This window comes from Suricata suricatta, chromosome 1 (genome assembly GCF_006229205.1).
Source record: "Suricata suricatta isolate VVHF042 chromosome 1, meerkat_22Aug2017_6uvM2_HiC, whole genome shotgun sequence".
Taxonomy (NCBI): domain Eukaryota; kingdom Metazoa; phylum Chordata; class Mammalia; order Carnivora; family Herpestidae; genus Suricata; species Suricata suricatta.
Genome location: NC_043700.1, coordinates 94,789,499 through 94,815,247, shown reverse-complemented (window position 1 = coordinate 94,815,247; position 25,749 = coordinate 94,789,499). Strand labels below are relative to the sequence as shown.

Genomic DNA, 25,749 nt, shown 5'->3' with positions numbered 1-25,749 from the left:
CTTACTGGCTGTGCTAACTGGGCTAATGACTTAGTTTTCCACATCTATAAAATAAGGATGATAATATACCTTGACTACCTCTAAGATATTAGAAGGAATGGCTACAATTACAAAGGAATCCCATTGCTGGCAAGATTTAACCTACAATGATTTGAATTAAATATCAGATTGTAGCATGGATTTGTATAGATATTTCCTACATATTAAGCTGCTCAGGATACTTTTATGTATTCCCTTCAAAACGATTAGTTATTGATGGAGGCTTCCTAGTAAGGGGATGTGCTTTCTATTTTGGAGACCATCTTTGAGATCACCTGGCAAATGTACTTTTTCCTTTGAGGGGGAGTCCTGGGCCACAGCCGGTCCTTCACCTGGGTCACTTTTGCCTCCCATTAGACAACATCTGCAGGTGTTTCCGGTTGCCAGGATTGAGTGGTGGTAGTCGTGCTACCGGCATCTAGTGACTCTGCTGGTCATCCTACAACACATATTGTGATTTCTTGACAACAAATAATTATCCAGCTCCAAAATTCTCTAAAGGCTTTTGGAACTCGAGAATTTGCCACTCTCAGAATCATCTCCCTGGACTATCGTTTATAAGTCACATGGTGAATTTCTTTGATGGACAGCTCTGGCAGCGGTAGTTTGGGAGGCTTCTGGGGAATAGGAGTGTGTCAGTGAGCACATAGGCACTAGCAAGTAAGATGGAAAGAAAGAACCTCTGCATATGCAAGCTAATACAATAACAAAATCAGCAAATACTACCTTGGTCACCTATATGTTTTAAAGGCTACAGAAAGAATCCCAAAATTACATAGTGCAAGAAAACATGAGTTGACCTCAAGTCTTCTTCAGACTAGACTGTGAAGAGAAAGCAATGGTAATTGTTAGTCTTTTAAATGGGAATTGGGGGCGCCTGGGTGGCCCAGTCAGTTAAGTGAGCGACTTCAGCTCTGGTCATGATCTCGCAGTTCATGGGTTTGAGCCCCATGTTGAGCTCTGTGCTGGCGGCCTAGAGCCTGCTTTGGATTCTGTGTTTCCCTCTCTCTCTGTCCCTTCCCCACTCACACTCTTTCTCTCTCTCTCTCTCTCTCTCTCAAAAAAACAATGTTTAAATGGGAATTGTGGGGGTTAAGATTTAGGTTCACTTTATTTGAACATTTTTTTTTCATCATTAAAATGATGTTTTTAGACTGCTACAAATACATTTTCTGAGAAAAGAAAAGAGTGATAATTATTCCAGTGGTCTCAACTCTGTTCTTTTATTAGGGTAACAATTCTCTAAATGTCCTAAGAGCAAATTGGTTTTAATTATGAACCAGACTAAATATGGCAGGAACTATAAATTTAGCTGGAAAATCAGGCAATCTGAATTATATAAATAAATATTTATACATTAATCTATGAACAATTGTAGCAACAATGCACTTAAACAGAGCTAACCTTATGGGTAGTGATTCTGGGTAATAAGGGGCCTTTTCTTTATAGAAACCCAAACCACAAGAATTCCCAGTCCTAAATTCTTTCTTTCTTTTGTGGCTAATACTGATTTAAGAAGTCCAAGGAATGCAGAATATGCTATTTCCTGAATAGGCTTATTTCTTTTTTATTTTAAAGAAATATTTATTTTTTATTAAGATACACACCCAAAAGATTAGAGGAAGAGTTTTTAAAATGTATTAACAGCAAATGTGACTTTTCGCCTCTGATTTCAAACAGAAGATTCAAAGGAATGACACCTAAATAAACTAGTGTTAAATTCAAGGATATGTCTTTTGAAAGGCTGTTCTTTATGTTTCTTCTTATATGACTTCTATATATGTAATTTTTCATACTACAATACATACAGGCTGAATTTGCTTTCCTTTATACTAAACTAGAGATTTATTGTGCTTGGTTATTTAACATAATAACATTAAAAGACATTGTTCTTTCTTCTTCCCAAGTTTAGAACGTAGTTAATGAATATTTAATTCATGGCAGCACTCAAGGGATCTTAGGCTCACTTAGAAAAGACTGAATCTCGTAAATGTATTAATATCTAGTGAATGTGCCTTATCACAGTGTGTCTCCGTTTTTGCTGTTCTTTCCCTTGTGATAAGATTCCTGGGGAGAGCATGTCTTTGGAAGTAAGCCCACAGGGCTGCCTGGCAAGTTTATTTTGGGAAGGAAATAATCAATTTAGAGCTATTACTGCAAGAGTCCTTATCGAGCTCATTTCCTCATCTAATGCTTCACAAGGTAATATTACATGTTTAGTAGCAACTTCAAAGGAACAGAACTGTGCTTTGTAGGTTTTATTAATGTGAGATTTCTCTGAGGGCACCAAGTGTTTGCCATTAACATGACTATAATCCACAGACTTGCAAACATAGGTCATAAAAGCTGCACCGGGAGACCTGTGCTGCTATAGCCCAAGACACTATTAATGTGACTCTGTTACTGTTAGATGACAAGGGCTGGGACTGGGGGGAGTCTTGTGCTCAGTCTTGGTTTCTATGCACTTCCTCTCCTTTATGTTCAATGTATTGGAAACTGATTCAGCTCAAGAACGTTATAGCCAAAACGTGAGGTCTAAGCCACACTTAGGTAATGGTAGTGTGATAATGGCCTCCATTTCAAAGTATCACATACATTGCTTCTGTGTTTTTTGTTTGTTTGTTTGTTTCTGTATGATCCGTTATCCACAATATTCCTGAGTAGAAGAGTAGCAAGGAAAATATTTAGACATAGGATGTAAGACACTTGAAGGAAGGAAAGAGAGCTTCAAGGCAAGAGCCTATTGACGTTTCTTAGTTAGAAACATGGAAGATTCTATATATCGGCCGAATCAAGGTAACTTGGTGCCAGTTTTAAGACGCTGTAGCATGATTACCTTTTGACTCTAAGCGTGAGAATATTATTTCCCTTCATTATGTGTTTGGCTAGACTAACAGGGCAGACTGTTTTATTTGTCAGCCAATAATAAACCCAGATGGACAGAAGAGAGGAGATTATTTTGCTATTTTGTCTCACAAAATTGCCCACTTGAACATGATTTCTTTTCCATTTCAAACTACCACCATCCTCTTCTCTCACAACCACCTCAAGAGGCCTTCATTTTCATATGTTGGTTAAACCAGTTCCAGAAAAGTCACGGAAGGAGCACCCGGGCTCAGGGCTGGTGAGGCTGTGTGGACACTGCTGAAAATGGGCCGCAGCTGCACATTAGGACTGGCTTAGGGGCCAGAGTGAGAAAAGCAAAACATCCCCTGGAACTTGGCTAGTGTTTTAGGAAAAATAGGATAAAAATATGGAAATTATAGCAAAATCATTAGCAGTTGTTTGGTCATTTTTCTGTGTCAATAGACTTTTGTTTAATATTTTAGATATTTGAGCAGTACTGTAAGGGCTTTTGTTTCATTTCCTTCTCATTAAAAATAGCAAGTTGAGCAGCCAGATTTTCAGGGCAGGGTTATAAATTAGGAAAAGAAGAGAGAAGAAAATGATATGGAACCTCTAAGTTAAATAAACCCTTTTATCCAATTTAAGCTTTATAAAGGGAAGAGATACATCATAAGAGACTTTTATTTTTGTCTTACAGGGAGCTAGCAGAAGGTCTCTATGATTTATGTTTGTTTAGAACTCAGAATCTTATTAATAGGAGACTATTTTCAGAGAGGAATCTTCTTTCTGATTGAAACAAAAATGGAAAAACCCTAGATAAAATCTATGACAGGAAATTAAAGTGAGACATGCATTTTTTAAACAACTTATTATTTTATATTTTCATACAATTCTAAAAAGGAATAGAACTAGCAGAGAAGACTTTAAAAAGAATCACCATCCAGAAGTTCAGGTTTGATACTGGATGTTGCCCAATTTTTTCAAAGTTTGTGATTTTCCCCCTGAGTTTACTTTAAATCTTAGTAGTACCACCATCATGATCTCTTCCTTTCATATGGTTATAAAAATACATATATATCTATTTTAAGATGCAGTTATTTTTATAGAAACTCTTCCTCTGTTTTTCTTATTCCCTTTCTTCCTTCTATTTGTATCCATGACTTTTTCTTTTGGAGCTGGTAAAATGCCTACAACTCTTATCCTATCTTGTCAGAGAATGACAGATTTATCTTCATCTAGTGCCTCCACAGGTGTCAGGCACAAGAGAGATGATATACAATTTCCACCAAGTATGGAAAGAAATAATGTATTTTTTCAGAAGTCGGTACATATATCATTTTCTAAATTTGTAAATTCTACTATAGGATATATTAAGATACTATAAAAATTGCCTTTTTTTACAGGTAAAAAATGGCCAACTACTGCAAATTTCATCAGGTTTTTTAATTTTTAATGTCACACCTGTGTGTATCAGAGATGCTAGACCAATTTCCATTGTTTTCGCTACACTAAACCTGCAAAACTAAACATCTATTTTGTGTTTATATTTAGAACCCTCCCTATCCTAGCTTCCTGAGAAAACCACACTAAATATAATTAACATCATTTTAGATGTTGAATTCCCTGATGTGTCATTTCACAATTGCATATGGTTTTTCTAAAACTTCAATTGCTTTCAGTTGTTACTGTAAATAGATGAAAATTTATAACAAAGCTTGCTGATGTTAGCTAAAGTTTAGTACCACAAATACGTGGGAAAAAAATATATTTTACAATGAGATAGCCATGATTGCATTAGCATTGTAGACTGGTCTATCTGATGATGCCACTTTTCAGCAACCTAATGAGCAAAATCCAGTTTTCTCCACTCTAGTTCTGATGATTCATAGATCCCTTCCTGCCTCTGGATCAAGACCATATTTTACCAAGAGTCCTGTTACACCTTCGTTTGTTCACTTGAGAATTGCTTCCAGCAATGTTCTTTTTCCTGTTAACACCTGTACCAAGCTGTTGAGGAAATAGTTTTCAAAGCATGCCTTGAAAAAGAGATTCTTGTCTCTTTACCTTGTTGGAAGGAATATTTCATACAAACAGAAAAGACAGTGCATAGAGCCAAACTGACTCATAGTTTCATCTACATATTTAATTTAAGCCACGTTAGTAAGATTACTTACTATAGTGAAAAATTTCCAAGGACACAGCACACTGAAAATAGAACCCATGGCTCAATATGTCTTATTTCCATGTCATTTATCACAATATATTCAGGAGACTTTCCCATACTTGAAGGAAAAGAAAATTTAATTTACAGTATTTTTTACATTGGTACTCAATATTTGTAGTTGCTAGATTATATGAATAACCTCATCTTTGAGAATGGTCAAAAGTAGTTTCAAGTGTATACTAAATCTATCCATCTTCCCACCCATCCACCCATTCATCCATATGTCTTGTCTGGCCATTATCCATCCATCCTTCATTGTATATATTCCTTTTTTCCCTTTTATCTTAAAGTTTATTTATTTTGAGAGAGAGGGGTGGGGAGAGACAGAGAGAGAGTGAGAGAGGGAGAGAGAGTCAGAATCCCAAATAGACTCCATGCTGTCAGCACAGAACCTGACACTGGGCTCAATCATGACCTGAGCTGAAACCAAGAGTTGTATGTTTAACTGACTGAGCCACCCAGGTATCCCTTATTGTGTATATTCTTTATTTGGAGATACTTGAGACTTTAGGATTTTGAGTTAACACATCACATTTTCTGCAGGGCTGAAGAAAAGGCAAGGAGGTTGGCATTAGACAGGAAAATGGAGGCTGGAACATAATTCTACCGTGATCTCTTGAAGGACATGGTTATTAAAACTCAGGAAAAGAGAAACAGAAAAAAACCACATCATTTGTTGAAAGAAAGAATTATTTCAATTCTTTCTTAAAACAAGAATTATTACAATTCCACTTCTACAAATAAATGTGAAATGCATCACAAAGGACCTCAATTATCATTTTCCACCAGAAATAGCCAGTATGCAACACAGAAGCCCTCTGACTTTTGTTTCTGCTTTTCTAATAAGAAATGAATCTTAGTAATGGCTGAAATATAATGGAGGGATTATCAGGAGAGACTAAGTACCCAAATCAGGGTCTATAGAATTAAGAAATGAATAAAAAGGTCTCCTTTAGAAAAAAGAGAGAAGACAGATGACAAGAGAAACACACATTTTAAAATGACAATAAGTAGGAGATTGATGCAAGAAAGAAAACTATAGGATTTGGACTTCAAACTGGACAGAATCTCTATCTTTATCTACCTTTGTATCCTCAGGAAAATTATTTAAATATATCAGGGCACCTGGGCAGCTCAGTCAGTTAAACGTCTGACTTCAGCTCATGTCATGATCTTAGAGCTCATGAGTTCGAACTCTGCTTTCGGGCTCTGTGCTGACACGCAGTGCCTGGAACCTCCTTTGGATTCTGTGTCTCTCTCTACCCCTTCTCTGCTCATGCTCTCTCTCTCTTTCTCCCTCTCACTCTCAAAAATAAACTTTAACATTTTTTAAATTATTTAAATGTATTTGAACATAACATTTTTTCAGTTGTCATGTGAACCTAAACATTATCTTGAAAATTAAATGAGATAATGAATAAAGAGTAATTAAAATTTTGTTTGGAAAGGCACTCAATATTTATTAGATTCTTTTTTCATACTACTTTTGGCTTGAGTCTCAGGATTCCTAGTAAGCTTTAGTCAACATGGTCAGACACATGGTAGCCTATGAGCCTATTATTGAATCCTCAGGTTTGGACTGCTGTCTAAGTCCAAACTCTGTTGTCTTTGTTCAAAGACAAATTCAAGTATACCAATAACTTCCTTCCCCAACATCTTTCCCAGTCAGCTTTCCCAGTTAAGGTTGTGTATGTGTATGTTGGATAAAGGGGAGGAATCTCAAGTATTTTCTATTTTTTCCCATAAATTTGCATTCTTCATATTGTTCAGAGTGAAGAGAAGGTAGGTTATTGTTAGAGATAATTCTTGCTTGAAACCTCAAATGGAGGAGGCTGAGATTGTAAAGGCTTCCCTTTAACTCCTGGCTCTGAAACTGAGTCAGAGGAAGCAGAATAAAAGTCTTAGAATCCTTGGTTTCCACTTGTCTGCACTTCCTCTTTCCATTGCATCTGAGATTATCTCTGGTTGTGGACTGCAGTCCTTTTCTTGATCAGACCAAAGTGGGTATCCCTATTTTTTCCCTAATTCAAATGCTACTGACTGTATCGAGGCATATTTGTTGCTTTAATAGTAACTTACATTGTTTATTACATTTTATGCTTATACAAATTATTTTCCTAAATAAGCAGAAAGGGTATCTTTTCAGGCTTTACTCACACAGTATTCTGTACATTGTGTGAAAATACAAATATTATTTACATAGTCTCTTTACTCATTCTAACTTGATGTTATAAAGATATGAATCGTTTTCTCATGTTCAATTCAGTTTGGGCTTTCTTTCCTGATTATCTTATGCATTTTATTAGTTTATTTTAAAGAATCAACAGTTCTGCCTTAAAATTTATCAGTATTTTCTTTAATTTATTATTTCCATCCTACTCTGAAGATTGCTTATGATTGCATTTAAAATAAACTAAAAGCTAATTTACTGATTTTCATTATTTTTCTTTTAATCATGAAAGATTTTTCAACTATGTCTTTGTCTTTAAAATCAGCTGGACCTTGTCACTCTAAGTTTCTTAAAATTGTTCTCACTTTTATTATGTTTTAGCTTTGGTTTTTGTCCTTTATTGCACTGTGGCCAGAGGCAAAAAAACTGCAAATTCCATTTCAGATCATTTATTTGAGATTATTGTTCTGTCCTGAACATGTGCTCACTATTTGTAGCATATATTTTCCATATTCACCAGACTCTTGGCATTCTTACATTCAATATTTGTGATATTGACATTTCTGAGTGACCCTGAAGTCACTCATAAATGAATGAATATTTTTCAGTTTTTCTGAGGCATGAATTTGAACTTTATATGTTATAAAATGAGAAGACAAGAGAAGAGAAACCAGGAATCCAGTAGATCTAGTTGTCTACCGAATGTCCCGATTTCAGCAGAGGTGAGGTTTGCCAAGGACTTTCCGGGACACTATGGTTCTCATTAAGTGTTAAGAATTACAAAGTATTCTCAGGCTATGTCATATAGTTTGTGAAGGGAATGATATTCTGTAGGATCTCCTCCCCCTGACAAGATTAGGGGGTAAGAACATCCTTAGAAATGTGTGTGCTTATAATAAATCTTATCAATTTATTATAATTTTCTAAATTTTTATTTGAGTTGTTTATTTGCTCTTCAATTGTTTAGATGCTTCTAACCTCTCTCAACAACGATATACTTGTCAATTTTTCCTTGTTTTCAAAGCTTTTTTATGGATAAAGACCTGTGTGACCCATAAAGGCACACATACAACGTTTTCTTACTCAACACATTGTTTCCTGATTCACAGTTTCCTTGAGGGTTGTACCCTTTAACAATGTGAAAAAATTTTTATTCTCAACTTTTGAAGTTGGCCTTAAATTCCACTTTGTTTGAGTTAAGACTGCCTATACTCTTGTTTTTATTTTTTTAATCTTATAAATATAATAGTATGATTTCTTAGTAATTATTTGTGTTTATTGTTAAAATATGGTTGTTTTAAATAATTGATACTTGGATTTTGTTTTAAAGACTAATATTAATGTCTTTTTAAATTAAAATATTTTTAATGAGCAATACATTCAAATGACACAAAATCCAAAATTTGCACAATGGAGGGACTCCAGGGTGGTTTAGTTGGTTAAGTGTCTGACTTTGGCTCAGGTCATGATCTCACAGTTCATGGGTTTGAGCCCCACATCTGGCTCTGTGCTGATGGCTCAGAGCCTGGAGGCTGCTTTGGATTCTGTGTTTCTCTCTCTCTCTGTCTCTCTCTCTCTCTCTCAATAAAGAAATAAATATTTTAAAAAACCCAAAATGTATACAACAGTATATAGTGAAGAACCTTCCTTCTATTACTGTCTTCTGGATCTAGTTTTTCCCTCTCGGAAGTAACCATTGTTATCATTTATTCTATGCATTTTTTGAGGGGGAGAGGCAGAGAAAGAGGAAGAGAGATCTTAAGCAGGCTCCCCACCCATCACAGAGCTGGACTTTGGGCTTTATCTCATGATCTCCGCCAAAATCCAGAGTCTGATGCTTAACTGACTGAGCTACCCAGGTGCCCCTCCTGTGTATCTTTTCAGAGATAATTTATAACCATATAAGCAAGTGTATAAAGGCATACATTTTTTACATACACATACACACACACACACACACACAGAGACATGTGCTATTTCTGTGAACTTGCCTTTTTAAAGTAACAATTAATGTTGTTGATTGTCCCATATCAGTACTACATAATAAGTTTCTTCATTCTTTTAGATGCCTGCATACAATTTCATTTTGTATGTAGGTACAATTTATTTCACTATTCCATGGGTGTATACTTAGGTTGTTTTAAATCTTTTAATATTATAACTTTGCAGTGAATAACCTTGTACATACACCCCTTTCTCCATGCTAATATATCTGTAAAATACTAGAACTGGAATTGCAAGATCAGAGGGCATTTAAAATTTCTTTTTGAGAGCCTATAATTTTTTTCAATCTTGAGTAGGTAATGTACCACACACTATAGAATTCAAAAAAACAAGGTAAGCAGAATGACCCACTTCCAAAAAAAAAAGTTCACATTCTTATATCCAGAATCTGTGAATACAATACATTACCTTACATGGTAAAAAAAAGAATGGATTTTGCAGATGTGAGGATGGTTAAGGACTTTGAGATGGGGAGATTATCCTGGATTATTAGGATGGGCCAAATCTAAACACTCTAATTGGAGAGCAATTCCTGGCTACAGGTAGAGAGAGACATGGAGATAGGTGGAAGATTAGAGAGATGTGGTGTTGCTAGATGGAGAAAGGACTGCAAGCCAAGGAAGACATGTGGTCTTTGAAAGCTGGAAAAGGCAAAGACATAGATTCTCCCCTGGAGATATGCAGCCTTCTGGTGACCTTGTTCTTAGCTCAGTGACACCTTTGTCATACTTCTAATCTACAGAATTGCAAGGTTATAAGCCAATATTGCTTTAAACTCCAGATTTTATGGCAATTTGTGAAAGCAGCATAGAATACTAATAACGGAAAAAAGATAAGAATAATTATCCACACACCCCTTCTCCAAAGTAAACTAACTCATTCGTCTCACCAGATGGAACCATTTTCACCTTCTTGGGCATGCTTTCTGAGACATTTGCATATATTATGTCATGGATTCTAAGAAACATATATTTTTCTTTTTTTAATGTGAAATTAGGATGCATCTTAGAATCAAAGGTTCTCAGAACTGAGTCCTTCTAGAGGAGTTGCATTTGCTTCTGCCAGTCATTTAAAATTCTACCAACCTGAGACTACTGCGAATTAAATTATCTAGGTTAAAATTCTTCTGTTTTTTTGAACTATGTTGATAATGTGAATTCACTCCACAAACTTGTGTGAGTATCGGCTTATGGTTCCAATTCCAGGAATAGATTATTTTTCTCTCTCCAAGCAGTGTCAAGTTTGAGACATGCTAGTTTCCTGCTATCTCCCCATATGGTGGGTTTACTTTTCATTCACCTGTAGTGAGGCTATAGCAATTTAGTAACTCAGCTGTATGTGTGCATTATCATTTAGATTTTCACTCTTCGTTGTTTGTCCTTCCTGCTTATATAAATTGCAAATTGCAATTCAAAGTTCCTTAAACTTGATGAAATGTGTTATGTAAGAAAATTTCATTCAGTGGAAGATAATGTGTTTTCCTTGGTATTATTGTCTTTGGAGATCAAAAGATTCTGCGGAACTGTTGTTTAAGAGAGAGATAACAGGAATCATTGCAACCATTCACATTAAAGAACATTCTTTATTCTCCACCATTTAACCTTAGATATAGACAATCACTAATATGAATCTCATCAATAACAAAGGGGGATATTGACTTTTACTTGCTTGAATGTTGGCACATGTAAAAAGAAGGTAGCTTTGCCACACAATCTGGACTGGTTGATCCCTTTACAGTCTTTATCCAGGGCATTCTCTTCCCTCAGCTCTCTTCTTGTGTTGGACCATGTTTACTATTGCTCATGCACTCTTTTCAATGGTCAACTTCATTTTGAGAAAGCATTCTACCAATGCTTCCTGGGAGCAAGAGGTGAGAGATAACCTTTCAAAGGTAATTTATGTCTCAAAATGTCTCTATTCTAATCTTATTGTATTTGCTTGTTATTTTGGATGCGTATAGGACTCTGGATTGGAAATAATTTTTCTTCAACATTTTGAAGACATTGCTATGTTGTTAGTTTCCAGTGGTGATGTTAGAGAGTGGAAGCCATTTAGATTCCTAATTCATTATATGCAACCTGCTGTTTGTTTGCTTTTCTGTTGTTTTACCTTTTATTCTAGAAGCTATTAAGTTTTTCTCTTTGTCTGCATTTTTGTACAATGTTACAGTAACATGTTTTACCGTGGGTCTTTTTCTTACACTGTGCTGGGCACCAAATGGATCCTTCCATCCAGAAACTCATGTCTTTTAATCATATGTTATTACCTTTAATTATTTTATTAATGATTTTCTCCCTCTCATCACTTTATTTTTCTATATTCCTTTACCCTCTTTGCAACCCCTATTATTCAGGTATTGAAGCTCCTAGAATAGTCTTCCAATTTTCTTATCTTCCTCTACTATTTTTCACCTGTGTTCTTTTGCTCTGTATACTAATTTCCTTAACTTTGTGGTATTTGTTTATTTTTATATTTTAGTTTTTTAATTTTTATTTATATATTTTATTTCAAAATATATTTTTGCTATCATGCTTTACATTTTAAGAGCTTGTTCTGTTCTTTAAATATTCTTTCCTTAGAGGATGTACATCTTGTTTCATGAATATAATTCATTGTTTTACCACTCTTGTGTTATCAGTGATGATTTCTTATTAAAGTTCTATCTTTTAAAAAATATGTCTGACTACTTTCCATTCATTCCAAATTTCTTTTATTACTTTTGGTTGGTTGGTTTAAACCTTATCTCATATAGGAGAATCTTTTCTCAAATGGAGGTTCTGGGATCTCTGGTCATGATTAAGAAGGAATAAGAAGTGACTGGAAGTATCAGATATATGGATGAGATTGCCAGCTTCAAACTTCAGTGCAGGGTGATCTAGGAGAGCTAATAATGGTTTGCATGTTGTATAAGTCCTTATTTTCATTGAGTACTCAGTGTTTACCCTTTGTTGAATCTTCCTTTCCAGATAATTATTTTTTCATCTTTGCCAGACAATGAAACTTGGAATTTCTTCAGGAATGCAGAAAGAGTAGCCACCTGTAGTCATGGAGTAGGAGAAGGTACCTTAGTTTTAAGGATCTAACTCCTCCTTAAATGCCTTTTTCCATCTTCCATCTTATTTTAACATCACACCCTTCACTCTGATTCTAAATTTACCCAATTCTGCTTTACCTTGAGATTCGTGGAGAGTTTCCAGTTTAAATTGAATTGTCTCTCAGATAAATTGTATGACTCTCCACCAGTTTTTTGTTGTTGTTGTTAATAGCTTGTCATCTTATTTTTTCCAGATGCTTGAGAATTTTTTTGAATCTTCAAAATTAAAACTTTTTTCCTTTGTATATTAGAAGGCTTTTCAATTTTGTCTTCCATGTCATTAATTCAGTTTTTTTTAAACAAATTTGTCTCCAATATTCATCTTATTTGAATATTTCATTTTGTTTTTTTTTTCCCATCTTTATAGAGATACAGTTGGCCTACAACAGTGTATACGTTTAAGGTGTACAATATGTTGATTTGATACACTTATATATGACAAAATAATTATTGTCATAGCATTAGCTAACACTTGCATCACTTTACATAATTATTCTTTCATTTTTACTGTGAGAACATTTAAGATTAATTATTGGCAACTTTCAAGTATATAATGCAATATTATTAGTGATAGTCACTATGTTGTACATTAGATCCCCAGAATTCAGTCATCTTAAAGTTAGAGGTTTATATTTTCTGACCAACATCTCCCCTCTCTTCACTATCCCCTCTTCATTTTGTTGATGATTTCCTTTGCTGCACAGAAACTTTTAAGTTTGATGTAATCTTATTTATTTATTTTTGCTTTTGTTGCCTTTGGTTTTGGTCCCATATCTAAAAAAAATCAATGCCAGGACTGATGTCATGGAGATTATCCCTTATGTTTTCTTCTAGAAGTTTTATGGTGTCAGGTCTTATGTTTAAGCCTTTAATCGATTTGAGTTGCTTTTTGTGTATAGTGTAAAAAACGATCCTGTCTCATTCTTCTGCATGTGGCTATTCAGTTTTCCCAAAACCATTTATTGAAAGGACTCTCCTTTCCCATTTTTGAATATTGAATTCTTTGTTTCTTTGTGATAGCTTCTCATTTCATTCTCTCTGATTTAAACTCTCTTAATTTCTCTTTCTGAGAGAGAAAGAGAGAGTGAGAGTGAGAGAGAGAGAGAAAGAGAGCCTGAGCTGGGGAAGGGCAAAGAGAGAGGGAGAGAGAGAATCAGGCTCCATACTGGCAGTGCAGAGTGTGACACAGGACTGGATCCAATCACACAAACAATGAAATCATGACCTCAACCAAAAATCAGGAGACAGACACTTAACAGACTGAGCCACCCAGGTGCTCCTCTCAATTTCTTTTTAATATATTCTTTTTAATAGTATTGTCATTTCCATCTGAGTGGCCATGTTACTAATATCGTTCATTTTAGTTCTATCAAGCTTACAATGAGTAGAAATTCCTCTTACAATTTGTCAAATATTTGGCGGCTAGTCCTAGGCTTTGATTAATTCCTTTAATTTCATATTATACAAAGATAATTTAGTGAGAGTTTGGGAGATGTTCTACCAGGATTTGACAAATAAATTCTATATTAATTTGGTAATTAGGCTTTTTATATGTATAAGTTAGTACAATTGAGTAATTTTTCCTTGATTCCATCACCACTTCAGGCCCATAACAGGAACACATCTCTCATGGTAGTAGACACATGAGATGTACTGGTATAGCATTCAAATGAACTTCAGTTAGAAGGCTTGTCAACATTCCAGAAATAATTCATGACATTCAGCATAGTCTCAGATGTTCTCAACTCCTTTGTACCAATGCTACAGAATCACTGCATTATAGAAAAGTAGACTTTGAGGCACACCTTTGTTTTACTCATACGTATACAGAGACCAAAAGACTTTAAAAGAAGGATAAAAAGAAGGTCTTTTATCTAGTTTGATATGGAAGAGACAGAAGTAAGAGTTCTGCCTACCTAATATGCATTTCACAATGATGCCATGGTATTCAGCCTACAGTGGGAAGCAGAAGAGGGAAAGAAAACCTTGCTTGTGGTTTCTTTGATTAATCAGAGACTGAGTCATTAACTAGCTCAGCATGGGATTCTCTTTTCAAGGGGATGACTAGAGGATGACAGAGTCCAGGGCTTGACACACCTTTACTGAAGCCTTGAAACCTAAGGGCTTTACAGGATTTTCCAAGCAGGGACCACTCTAAGACAACTCAAGGAATGTATGGCGCAGGTCTAGGAAAAATAACTACAGGGCTCAGCTTATGATACTCCATGTAGAGAGAAATGTTGAGAAATGACCTTGTGCTCACTTTGGCAGCAAAATTGGAACAATAAAGAGGTTAGCATGGTCCCTGCAGAAGGATGACATGCAAATTTGTGAAGTGTTCCATATTTTTTAAAAAAGCAAGAAACAAAAGAAAAGCTATCTCATATCTTTCTTCATTTCCCTGTTAGTCTGCTGTCCAGGTCACACAGAATGCTGTAAATAAAGTCTTGCTTCACCCAAAATGGCATGAGTCTTCCAGTCAGACCCCACTTCCTAATTCTCAGGGGAGCTTCAACCTCCTTTTTTGTGAAGTCAAGTCAGGTCTAATTTATCCTAATTTCCCTTTGAATAAACTTCAAAATCACCAAAGCAAACCAAAGGATAATTTTTGCACCAGATCATAGAGATTTGCTGAGGAGAAGGTCTAAAAATCAAATGCAATGCGCTTGATCTGTGCCCTGGTTTGTTGTGGTCATCCTGCCCACATGCTCTCACTTTTCATGATTTGGGAATAAGAACTGATTTCTCTTTCAGGAGATGGGGGAGAAAAAACAGCAATTAGACTGTATAATTTAGGGAAAGAAAATAGAATAAGTAACTGCCAGAGAACAAAACTGGAGGATAAAGATTTTTGCATTTTTGTTGCTGTTACTTGTTTGTTTACTTGAACCTCAAAGCCATTTGACTTGGTTGGGGTATTTACAGCTTTGAACTACCAAAAAAATAAATCTTTCAAATACATTTTTTAAAATGTTTATTTATTTATTTGTGAGAGATTGAGGGCAGGATAGAGAGAGAGGGAAGCAGCGAATCCCAAGCAGCCTCTCCACTGTCAGCTCAGAGCCTGATGTGAGGCTTGAACCCATAAACCATGAGATCATGACCTGAGCAGAAATCAAGAGTCAGATGCTTAACTGACTGAGCCACCCAGGTGCCCCAGAAAATACAGTTTTTAAGCGAAGTCATTTAACTCATTACCTTTTGCTTTACATGTTATATTCCAAGGTACCCAAATTCTTAAAGCTTTGCTAATAAAGCCATTCAGAGGTGTATGGATTACAATAGGACAAATCTTGATTCTATTTCATTCATAGTTTTTAAGTAAAAATATGTATTCTTGCATTCATTTTAACACACATATATCCTGATGGAGTACCTCATCATATAGGCCATCTCCTGTGCTAATACATAGCTAATACATAGCTCTTGTCCTCAACAAATTAACAGTCCAGTTGAGGAGACAACAGATGAAAAACAAAATGTTGCAACATACTATGGTACATACAGAGGTTATCTGTATGTAACAGAATTTGGAGTTTTAATTATATATCCCAGAAAGTGACATAAGTGCAAAATGCTTTTGTTGACTCTTAGAGATGAAATGTTCAGGGAGAGGGCTTTCATTGTATGCACAAATGCACGCTCATGGTCCTCATCTTCAGTCCTCTCCAAGTAGTCCTGTCTTTGCCAGGCTCACATCATTATCAGCCTGGTTCTATAAGAAAATAGAGACTCTGTTAAAGATAGCCAATATTGGGATCTAATTTCATCATCAAGTTGGTCATTTGTTTTGTGAATGCCTATCTTAACCTAGAGCTTCAACAGCTGTGCCCAAGCAAACTGGCTACTGTAACAATCCTGGCATGCCTTGACTATGTTGTATCTGCACTGGGGTATCAAATCTCTTCTATCTTGGAGTACAGTCAGGCAGAAACTAGGGCTGGTCTACTCTGGCTTAGAGTAGCTCCATTCATTTATTTCAATGTGGCATCCTAATATTTTTTCTTTGTTTGTTTTTGTGGCCCATACCATGAACAAAGACTGGGAAGTCCTGCCCTAAAGAATATTGATCAGTAGAGAGTTACAGCACTTTGCTCAGCCCCTCCTTGAAACTCAAGAGTGTTGATTTTATGTTAATTCTAGGGATGAAGAGTGGGAGTAGAGGTGTGACTCCTCTAAGACACATTTGAGAGGTTGCTGGCAGAATTAGGGAACGTAAAACAACAAATGGCCACTCAACACAATGGTAGAGGTCTGATCCTATGTTCCGTTGCCAGGAAATTGGAGCTTTTCTCGCGCTCTAAAAATAAAGAAGAGCTTAAGTTTGAAATGTCTCTCAATGCATCCATTGACAAAATATTTTAAGATTGCTGCTATTTTACATTATAATAATTAAATTTCAGGATAGACTTCAAGAAAAATACTAGTTTTTAACTTGCAAAGTAATAAGCAATTTGTTAAAAAAACAGTAAGTGGAAGATTAGGAGGGGAGGGCTTGAAGTGGAATTTTTCAACAAATGGTCACCCCTGTGTGCAGTCCTCTGTTCCATGGGCATGATGAGTATTTGGTGACTTCTGCATTGCATCATTTATAGGCTCAGGACATGCTTTTAACTGTCTGAGGGACTGCTAAGAAATATGTTCCTTGGGGTTGTTGCAAATAAGAAGATCTGATTAGTCAATTATCCTTTTGTCTGAAGGAAGCCATTACATTTGATGAAGGAAGCTGTCAGTGCGTTAAAAGGTACCACTGAGTGAAAGGTGGGAACAAATGCTGACAAGTCTGGTAAACATGAGACACACCTGACAGGACACAGGACACGCTGAACAAATGGCTCATAAAGCTGATTTCGCAGGAGGACTGTAATATCCTTTCTTTCAAGCAGTTTGACTTCTTACCAAGCATTTATATGGAGACGGGGTCTCCTAAGGAAAGCAGACTGCGTGTTTTTACTAGATTTTGCAGACATTAGTCTTGTATAATCATTCTTTAGTATAGTACTAAATCTATTAAATTCTTATAGTCTTTTTCCTTTACATAAACATATTTTCTTACTAAAAACAGATATTCTGTCTGTCTCTCTCTCTCTCTCTCTCTCTCTCTAAGCACAATAATTGTTTTTGACAGTTACTCTCCTATATCTCTTTTAAAAGTCATGGAGAATTGGGTTTCTGCTGTACTGACAATTGACATAGGGTAACGATTTAGAAATAATTACAAAGAGAAAGTGGCCTGAGGAACATCTAATAACTTTCCTTTCTACTAAGAAATTTTATGGCTACTGCTTCATAACTCCTCTAGTTATAGATGATTTCATCCCATAACCACTATAGTAATAGTCATTGTTAATATCAAGGACTCCAAAGGATTAGAGACTTATTTTGTTTTTAAATAAGCACTCAGACATTTAGATGTTTATTCAAGGGTTATCTGAATCTCACTGGTCTGGAAAATACTTTAATTCATGAACATTTAGTAGTTTCTTGCAAGATTTGTAGTTTGGGGTCACTTTGAAAGGCTTTGGGTCATTTTGGAAGTCTGAGTTCGTGGTCATTTTTCACAGTAGACTGATGCTCTCTCATCATACGGTCTAATGAGACATCTACATGTTTATTGTTTAAGGCTGTGGTCAGATGTCGAGTTATGCCTGGTGGCTTGGCCATGATTGCTACTGGGCAAGAACTGCTATTTAATTTATACCCCTTTATTAGCAGTGTAATGCTAGCTAGCTACTGAAACAAATAAAGCCCAGATTCTTTGCGGCTTAACATAATAGAAATTTATTTCCCACTCCTATCAGGTCTAAGAGGCAGCATGGGCTCTCCTCCCTACCGCACGTAGGGACCAGGATTAGGAAACACTTAGCTTTGGTACTATTCTTAGTAGCAAATGTGGCCTGCAGGGAGGAGAAGAAAGAGTGGAGAGTCTAATGGCAGAAATTGTTTTAAAAATATTACTTTGGCTCACTCTCCACTCACCGAAACTGAGTCTCAGTGGTCTACGCATCATAAAAGGTGTTGGAAAATGTAGTTCCTTACTGGAGAGCTGCTTCTCCATGTCAACAGCACATAAGGGAAGAAAATCATAGATATTTGGTGGGCAATAGCAGTCTCTCTACTACCTGTGTATGGCACTCCAAAATGTGTTGGGGAGACATCATCTCCATCTTTCAGTGGACTTTCAATTTGGAAAGTCAGAAAAAAAATCCCTCTAATTTTTTAGGTTTTTATTTTGATTCCAGTTAGTTAACATACAGTATAAATATTAGTTTCAGGTGCACAATATAGTAACTGAGCACTTCCATACATCACCTGGTGCTCATCATGACAAGTGCACTCCTTAATCCCCATACCTATTGTCCCCGAGCCCCACCCCCTTCCCTTTGGTAACCATCAACTTGTTCTCTACATTTAAGAGTCTGTTTCTTGGTTTGCCTCTCTCTTTTTCTTTCCCCTTTGCTCACTTTTTTGTTTCTTTAATTTCATATAGAGTGAAATAATATAGTATTTGTCTTTCTCTTATTTCACTTAGCATAATACTCTCTGGCTCCAACCATGTCATTGCAAATGGGCAAGATTTCCTTCCTTTAATGGCAAGTAATATTCCATTGTATGTATGTGTGTGTGTGTGTGTGTGTGTGTGTGTGTGTGTGTGATATATCACATCTTCTTTATCAGTTCATGAATCAAAGGTCACCTGAGCTCTTTCCATAGTTTGGGTATTGTATATAATGCTGCTATAAACGTCAAGATGAATGTATCCCTTTGAATTAGTATTTATGTATTCTTTGGGTAAAAAGCTAGCAGTGCAATTGTTGGATTGTAGGGTAGTTCTCTAACTTTTTGAGGACTCTCCATACTATTTTCCGTAGTATTTTCCAGAGAGGCTGCATCATTTTGCACTCTCACCACCACTACATAAGTGTTCCCCTTTCTCCACATTCTCTCCAACACCTGTTGTTTCTTGGGTTACTGATTTTAGCCATTCTGACCAGTGTGAGGTGATCTAATTGTAGGTTTGATTTGAATTTTTCTGATGATGAGTGATGTTGAGCATCTTTTCATGTGTCTATTAGTTGTCTGTGTGTCTTCTATAAAAAGATTTCTATTTGTGTCTTCTGCCCATTTTTTAGTTGGATTATTTGTTTCTGTTGGATATTTTTTCTTGCCTTGTTGAAGATTAATTGACTTTATAATTGTGGGTTTATTTCCAAGTTTTATAGTCTGTTCTATTGATTTATGTGCCTATTTTTTGTGCCAGTACCATACAGTTTTGATTACTAAAATTTTGTAATATGACTTGAAAGTCCAAAGGTGTGATGCTTCTAGCTTTGTTTCTTCTTTTTAAAGGTTGCTTTGGCTATTTGGTGTCTTTTATGGTTCCACACAAGTTTTAGGATTGTTTGTTCTGGTTCTGTGAACAATGCTGGCAGTATTTTGACAGGGATTGCATTAAAAGTATAGATTGGGTAGTATAAACATTTTAACAATATTTGCTCTTCCAGTCAAGGACATATAATGTCTTTCCATGTCTTTGTGTCATCTTCAATTTCTTTCATCAGTGTTTTATAGTTTCCAGAGTATAGGTCTTTCACCACTTTGGTTAGGTTTATTCCTAAGTATCTTGTTGTTTTTGATCTAATTATAAATAGGATTAATTCCCTGATTTCTCTTTCTGTTGCTTCATTATTGGTGTATATAAATGTGACAAATTTCTGGGCATTGATTTTGTATCCTGTGACCTTACTGAATTCATGTGTAAGTTGTAGCACTTTTTTGGTGGAGTCTTTCAAGTTTTCATGTCCTTTGCAAATAGTGAAAGTTTTATTTCTCTCTTGCCAACTTAGATGCCTTTGATTTTTTTGTTGTTATATGATTGGTATGGCTAGGACCTCCAATACTATGTTGAATAAAAGTGGTGAGAGTAGACATCACTGTCTTGCTCTTGACTGTAGAGGAAAAGCTCAATTTTTCCTTACATAGGATATTAGCTACGGAATTTTCATATATGGTCTTTATTATGTTGAAGTATGTTCCCTCTTAATCTACCCTGTTGAGGGTTTTTATAATAATGGATGCTATACATCTTGTTAAATGCTTTTTCAGCATCTATTGAAATGATCATATGGTTCTTTCCTTTCTATTATTAACATGATGTATCACATTGATTGATTTGCAAATATTAAATGACCCTGGCAAGCCAGGAATAAATCCCACTTGATTATTGTTAATGATTTTTTAATGCATTGTTGGGTTTGGTTTGCTGGCATTTTATACTTATTTATTTATTTGACCAAAGTAACCTTGGTGTTTACTTTTTTAAAAATATTTAATCATTTTTGGGAGAGCACAAGTTGGGGAGCACAGAGAAAAGGACAGAGAATCCAGGGCATTGACAGTCTGACAGCGGTGAGCCTAATGTGGGGCCCAAACTCACAAACTGCTAGATCATGACATGAGCCAAAGTTGGAGATTCAACTGACTGAGCCACCTGGGTGCCCCAGTTTGCTGGTATTTTATTGAGAATTTTTGCATCTATATTCATCAGATATATGGGTCTATAGGTCTCTTTTTTAGTAGTGTCTTTATCTGGTTTTGGTAATGCTGGCCTCATAGAATCAATTTGGAAGTTTTCCTTCCTTTTCTATTTTTTTTCTTGGAAATAGCTTGAGAAGAATAAGTATTAACTCCTCCTTAAATGTTTGGTAGAGTTCTCCTGGGAGGTCATGTGGTTCTGGACTTTTGTTTGTTGGGAGTTTTTGATTCACCGTCATTGCTACTTATTGGTCTATTCAAGTTTTCTATTTCTTCCTGTTTCAGTTTTGGTAATTTAGATGTTTCTCAGAATTCATTCAATTTTTATAAGTTGTCCAATTTGTTGCCATATAGTTTTTCATAATTTCTCTTATAATTGTTTGCATTTCTGTAGTGTTGGTTGTTTTTTTTGCATTTCTAATTTGTGATTTTATTTATTTGGGTCCTTTCTCTTTCCTTTTTGATAAATCTGGTTGGAGGTTTTATCAATTTTATTAATTTTTTTCAATGAACCAGCTCCTGTTCTATTATTATTATTATTACTTTCTTTGTCATTTATTTCTACTTAATCTCTATTACATCTTTCCTTCTTCCAGCTTTAGGCTTCATTTGTTGTTATTTTTCTAGCTCCTTTAACTGGTAAGTTTAGGTTATTTGGTATTTTTCTTGTTTCTTGAGGTAAGTCAGTATTGCTACAAACTTCCCTCTTAGAAATGCTTTTGTTACATCCCAAAGGTTTTGAACTGTTGAGTTTTCATTTTCTTTTATTACCATGTATTTTTTATTTACATTTATTTATTTATTTATTTATTTATTTATTTTAATATAACACAATTTATTTTTTTAACATATGCAATTATTTTCCATCATTTATAATACAGTAGTTACAATGACACTCCAAACAGAAAAGCAATGTAAAAAAATCAAAACACCAACTTCTATTTCATGTAATTAGATTTATACAGAAATTAGAAGGTTAAGTATCAACTAGTTAATCACCTAATTTCACAGCTATCTGAAGTGGCAATCGTTATATAGCAGCTTATCTATGATACATTAAAGATATCCATGTATTTTTTAAAAAAATTTCTTCTTTGATTTCATGGTTGACACTTCTATTATTTGTGAGCATGTTATTTTATCTCCATGTATTTGTGGTCTTTCCAGATTTTTTTCTTGTGCTTGTCTTTAGTTCTATAGAGTAGTGGCCAGAAAAGTTGTATGGTGTGACTTCACTCTTTTTGTATTTGTTGAGGTCTGTTTTGTGACTAATAAGTGATCTATTCTGGAGAAGGTTCCATCTGCACTTGAAAAGATTGTATATTCCACTGTTTGGGGATGAAATGCTATGAATATATCCGTTACATCCATTAAGTGTGTCATTCAAAGCTATTGTTTCCCTGTTTGTTTTCTGTTTAGATCATCTGTCCTATATAAGTGGAATGTTAAAGTCCCCTAGTATTATTGGGTTATTATTAATTAATTCTTTTATGTTTGTTAATAATTGTTTTATATATTTGGGTACTTCTATGTTGGGTGCATAAATATTTAAAATTGCTATAGCTTCTTGTTGGACTGTCCCCTTCATTGTTATTTAGTGCCCTTCTTTTTATCTTATTATAGTCTTTGTTTTAAATTCCAGTTTGTCTGATATAAGTACTGTTATTCCTGCTTTCTTTTGACCTCCATTTATATATAAATGTTTCTCCATACTCTCACTTTCTATCTGCAGGTGTCTGTAAGTCTAAAATGAATCTCATGTAGGCAACATATAAATGAGTCTTGTTTTTATTATCCATTTTGTTACCCTATGCCTTTTGATTGGAGTGTGTAGTTTGTTTACATTCAAAGTTATTATTGATAGAAATGCATTTATTCCCATTTTATTACTTGTTTTGTGGTTGCTTCTAGTGATGTTTTCTGATCCTTCCTTGTATTTCTCTCTTTTCATCTTTTATTAATTTTCTTTAGTGATATAATTGTGTTTCTTTCTGTTTATTCTTTGAATGTTTATTAGTGGGTTTTGATATATGATTACCAGTAGGTTTATCTATAACCTCTCCTGCAATTAGCAGTTTGTATTAAGTTGATGGTCATTCAAGTTTGAACCCATTGTTTTCTCCTCCCCACGTTAGGTATATATTATTATATTCTATATCCTTTGTGTGTGAAGGATGACTGATTTTTACAAAAATATTCATTTCTACTACTCTTGTGATTGCTGCCTTTATACTGTCACTTTTGGTCTCTCCTTTCCACTCAGAGTCCCCTTTAATATTTCTTGCATGGCTGGTTTCGTGGTTTAGTTTTTATTTGTCAGAGAAACTTTATCTCTTCTTCTCTTCTGAATGACAGCCTTGCTAGATAGAGTATTCTTGCTGGATAGATTAAAATTGGACAGATTTTCCTCATACAATACTTTGAATATGCCACTCCCTTCTGGCTTGCCAAGCTCCTGAAAAATCTCCAGCTAGCTTTATGGGTTTTCCCTTGTAAGTTAATGACTTATTTTGTCTCTCTGCTTTAAAGATTTTCTTTGTCATTATATTTTGCAAATTTAATTACAATATGTCTTGGTGTGTGCCTGCTTTTATTTATTTTGATGGGAGTTCTCTGGGCCTCCTGGATCTGGATATATTTCCTTTCCCAGATTAGGACAGTTTTTAGCTATTATTTCCTGAAATAAATTTTATTCCCCCCTTTACCTCTCCTCTTCTTCTGGGACTCCTATAATATGAATGTTATTACATTTGATGAAGTCACTGAATTTTCTAAGTCTATTCTCTTGTTGCATAATTATTCTTTAATCTCTATTGTTCAGCTTCATTGCTTTCCATTACTTGGTCTTCTAGTCATTAATTCATTCTTCTACTTCTTACAGCCTGCTGTTCATTATATCAAGTGTGTTTCTAATCTCATTTATTGTGGTCTTCATCTCTGATTGATTTTTTTTAACTTTTTTATCACTGTGGGAAGGGTCTTATTGATGTCTTCTATTCTTTTCACAAGGCCAGTGAGTATCCTTATGATTGTTGCTTTAAGTTACCCATCAGAGCTGTTATAACTGTTTCAATTAGATTTCTTATATCTGTTTCACTTAGATTCTTATATCTGTTTCAATTAGATTCTTATATCTGTTTCAATTAGATTTCTGACCATGGCCTTATCTTGTTTTCATTTGGGATAAATTCCTCTTTCTTCACATTTTGTCTAAGTGCCTTCTTCTGTGTGCTAGAGAAGCCAGATATGTCTTCTGCTCTTGAAAGTAATGACCTTATGAAGAAGAGGCCATGGGGTGCCTAGGGTCTTGTGCTTTAGGGGATGTCTTCAGTGTGTGCTGCCGGGGCTCTGCTGTTGTGTTCTGGCTGCTCTGTCCTCCAGGCCAGTTGTCAGTAGAGGCTCTCCTTGCCTGCAGGCAGTGTTTTATTTTTGGCCCGGATGTGGCAAGTTTTAACTAGGTGTGCTCTGGTCTGCTTGTGAAATGAGACCTGACATCACTTCCAGGAGATCTGAGGCCCTGAAGAACTCTGGTTGGGAGATGTGGAGTGGGCAGGGTTTGTGCTGGTCTTCTGGAGGAGGAGCCTGCTGCACTGGCACTGAGGCAAACTTAACTGAGAGAGGCAGGCCCACCAAAACACAGCAAAAGTGGGGCTTGTTATAAACAAGTTAGGCAGCCACTGTCAACATTGTGCCCCTGCAGAGGGCTCTGTGTTCATACTGAGGGAAGGGAGAGGAAAATGGCACCTGCCAGCATCTTTGTTCCTGGAGAGGTGTCTCTGTTAACTCTGCCTCTTACAGATATGCTTGGAAAAGAGTGAGTAATCTCCCCACTGTGTTCCCAGCCACTGCTGTGTCCACGCTGTCTGCCTCAGGTTGTTTGCTTGCCTTCTCTTCAGGGGCAGTTGCAATGCCCTGTGGGTTCCATCCTAGCCAAGCCCACGGACTTTTAAAACTCTAGACTTAAAACACTGTTGGTTGCAAGAACTCACAAAACCCGCTTGGTGTCCAAACCAATGGCTTTGGGAAACAGTCTCCTTGTGCATTCCCTGATGCACTCCTGTTTCTCTTGCCCTTCCCTGTGACCACGACTTTCTCTCCTTCATAGCAGCTGTGATCGATTTCTCCCTTAAACTGTGCCTCTGCACTTCTTACCTTTTTTCAATGTGTCTTATTTTCCTTTAGTTGTGTAGTTTATTCTGTCAGTTTTCAGGTTGATTTATGAGGTATTTAAAATGACATGATAGTTATCTCGTTGTGTTTGTGAGATGAAGTGAGCTCATGGCCCTCCTATACCCCCATTCTCCTGCCCCCTCCTCTATTTTTCCCCCAAAGTTTAAGGTACAGTGAAAAGAACATAAAGAACATCTTCAAATTCCAAGTGCCTAATGGTATTAGAAATCCATACAACCTTTGAGAACATTCTATCCTCTACTGTCCAGATCTATATGACAATGACCAGTGTCTCAGTCCCCCTTATGGGCCACTAAAAAGCTTTTTGTCTTTCTAGTGAGCTGAAGGTCTCCCCAGAGTTCTAGCTATTTGCTGCCATATGTTGAGGATTCATTTTAAAATAATTATTTTTGGCAAAAAAAATACTAACATCATAAATTTTAAAAACTAAAAATGTTTTTAGGTAGGAGTCTTGTGGGTTGTTGTTGTTGTTGTTTTTCATGCATGCAAAAGCAAAGGGCTTTATTACAGGCTTAGGCTCACTGGGGCCTAAATTCAGCCTCACAGACTTTACTGGTGTGGTGGATCCATGCTGAGAGCCCCGAACAAAGGTGGGGCAGGGCCTTTTATGAGTGTGGGAAGGGGGAGTTACAGGAAATTGTGACA

General features: G+C 35.8%; 1 non-coding gene across 1 annotated transcript; it reads left to right on the top strand.

Annotated features, from left to right (window-relative positions):
* Positions 1–14,623: 14,623 nt before the first annotated feature.
* On the top strand, positions 14,624–14,728 carry LOC115303465. Its single transcript, XR_003914072.1, has one exon. It is a non-coding gene; the product is annotated as a U6 spliceosomal RNA (small nuclear RNA).
* The last annotated feature ends 11,021 nt before the right edge of the window (positions 14,729–25,749 follow it).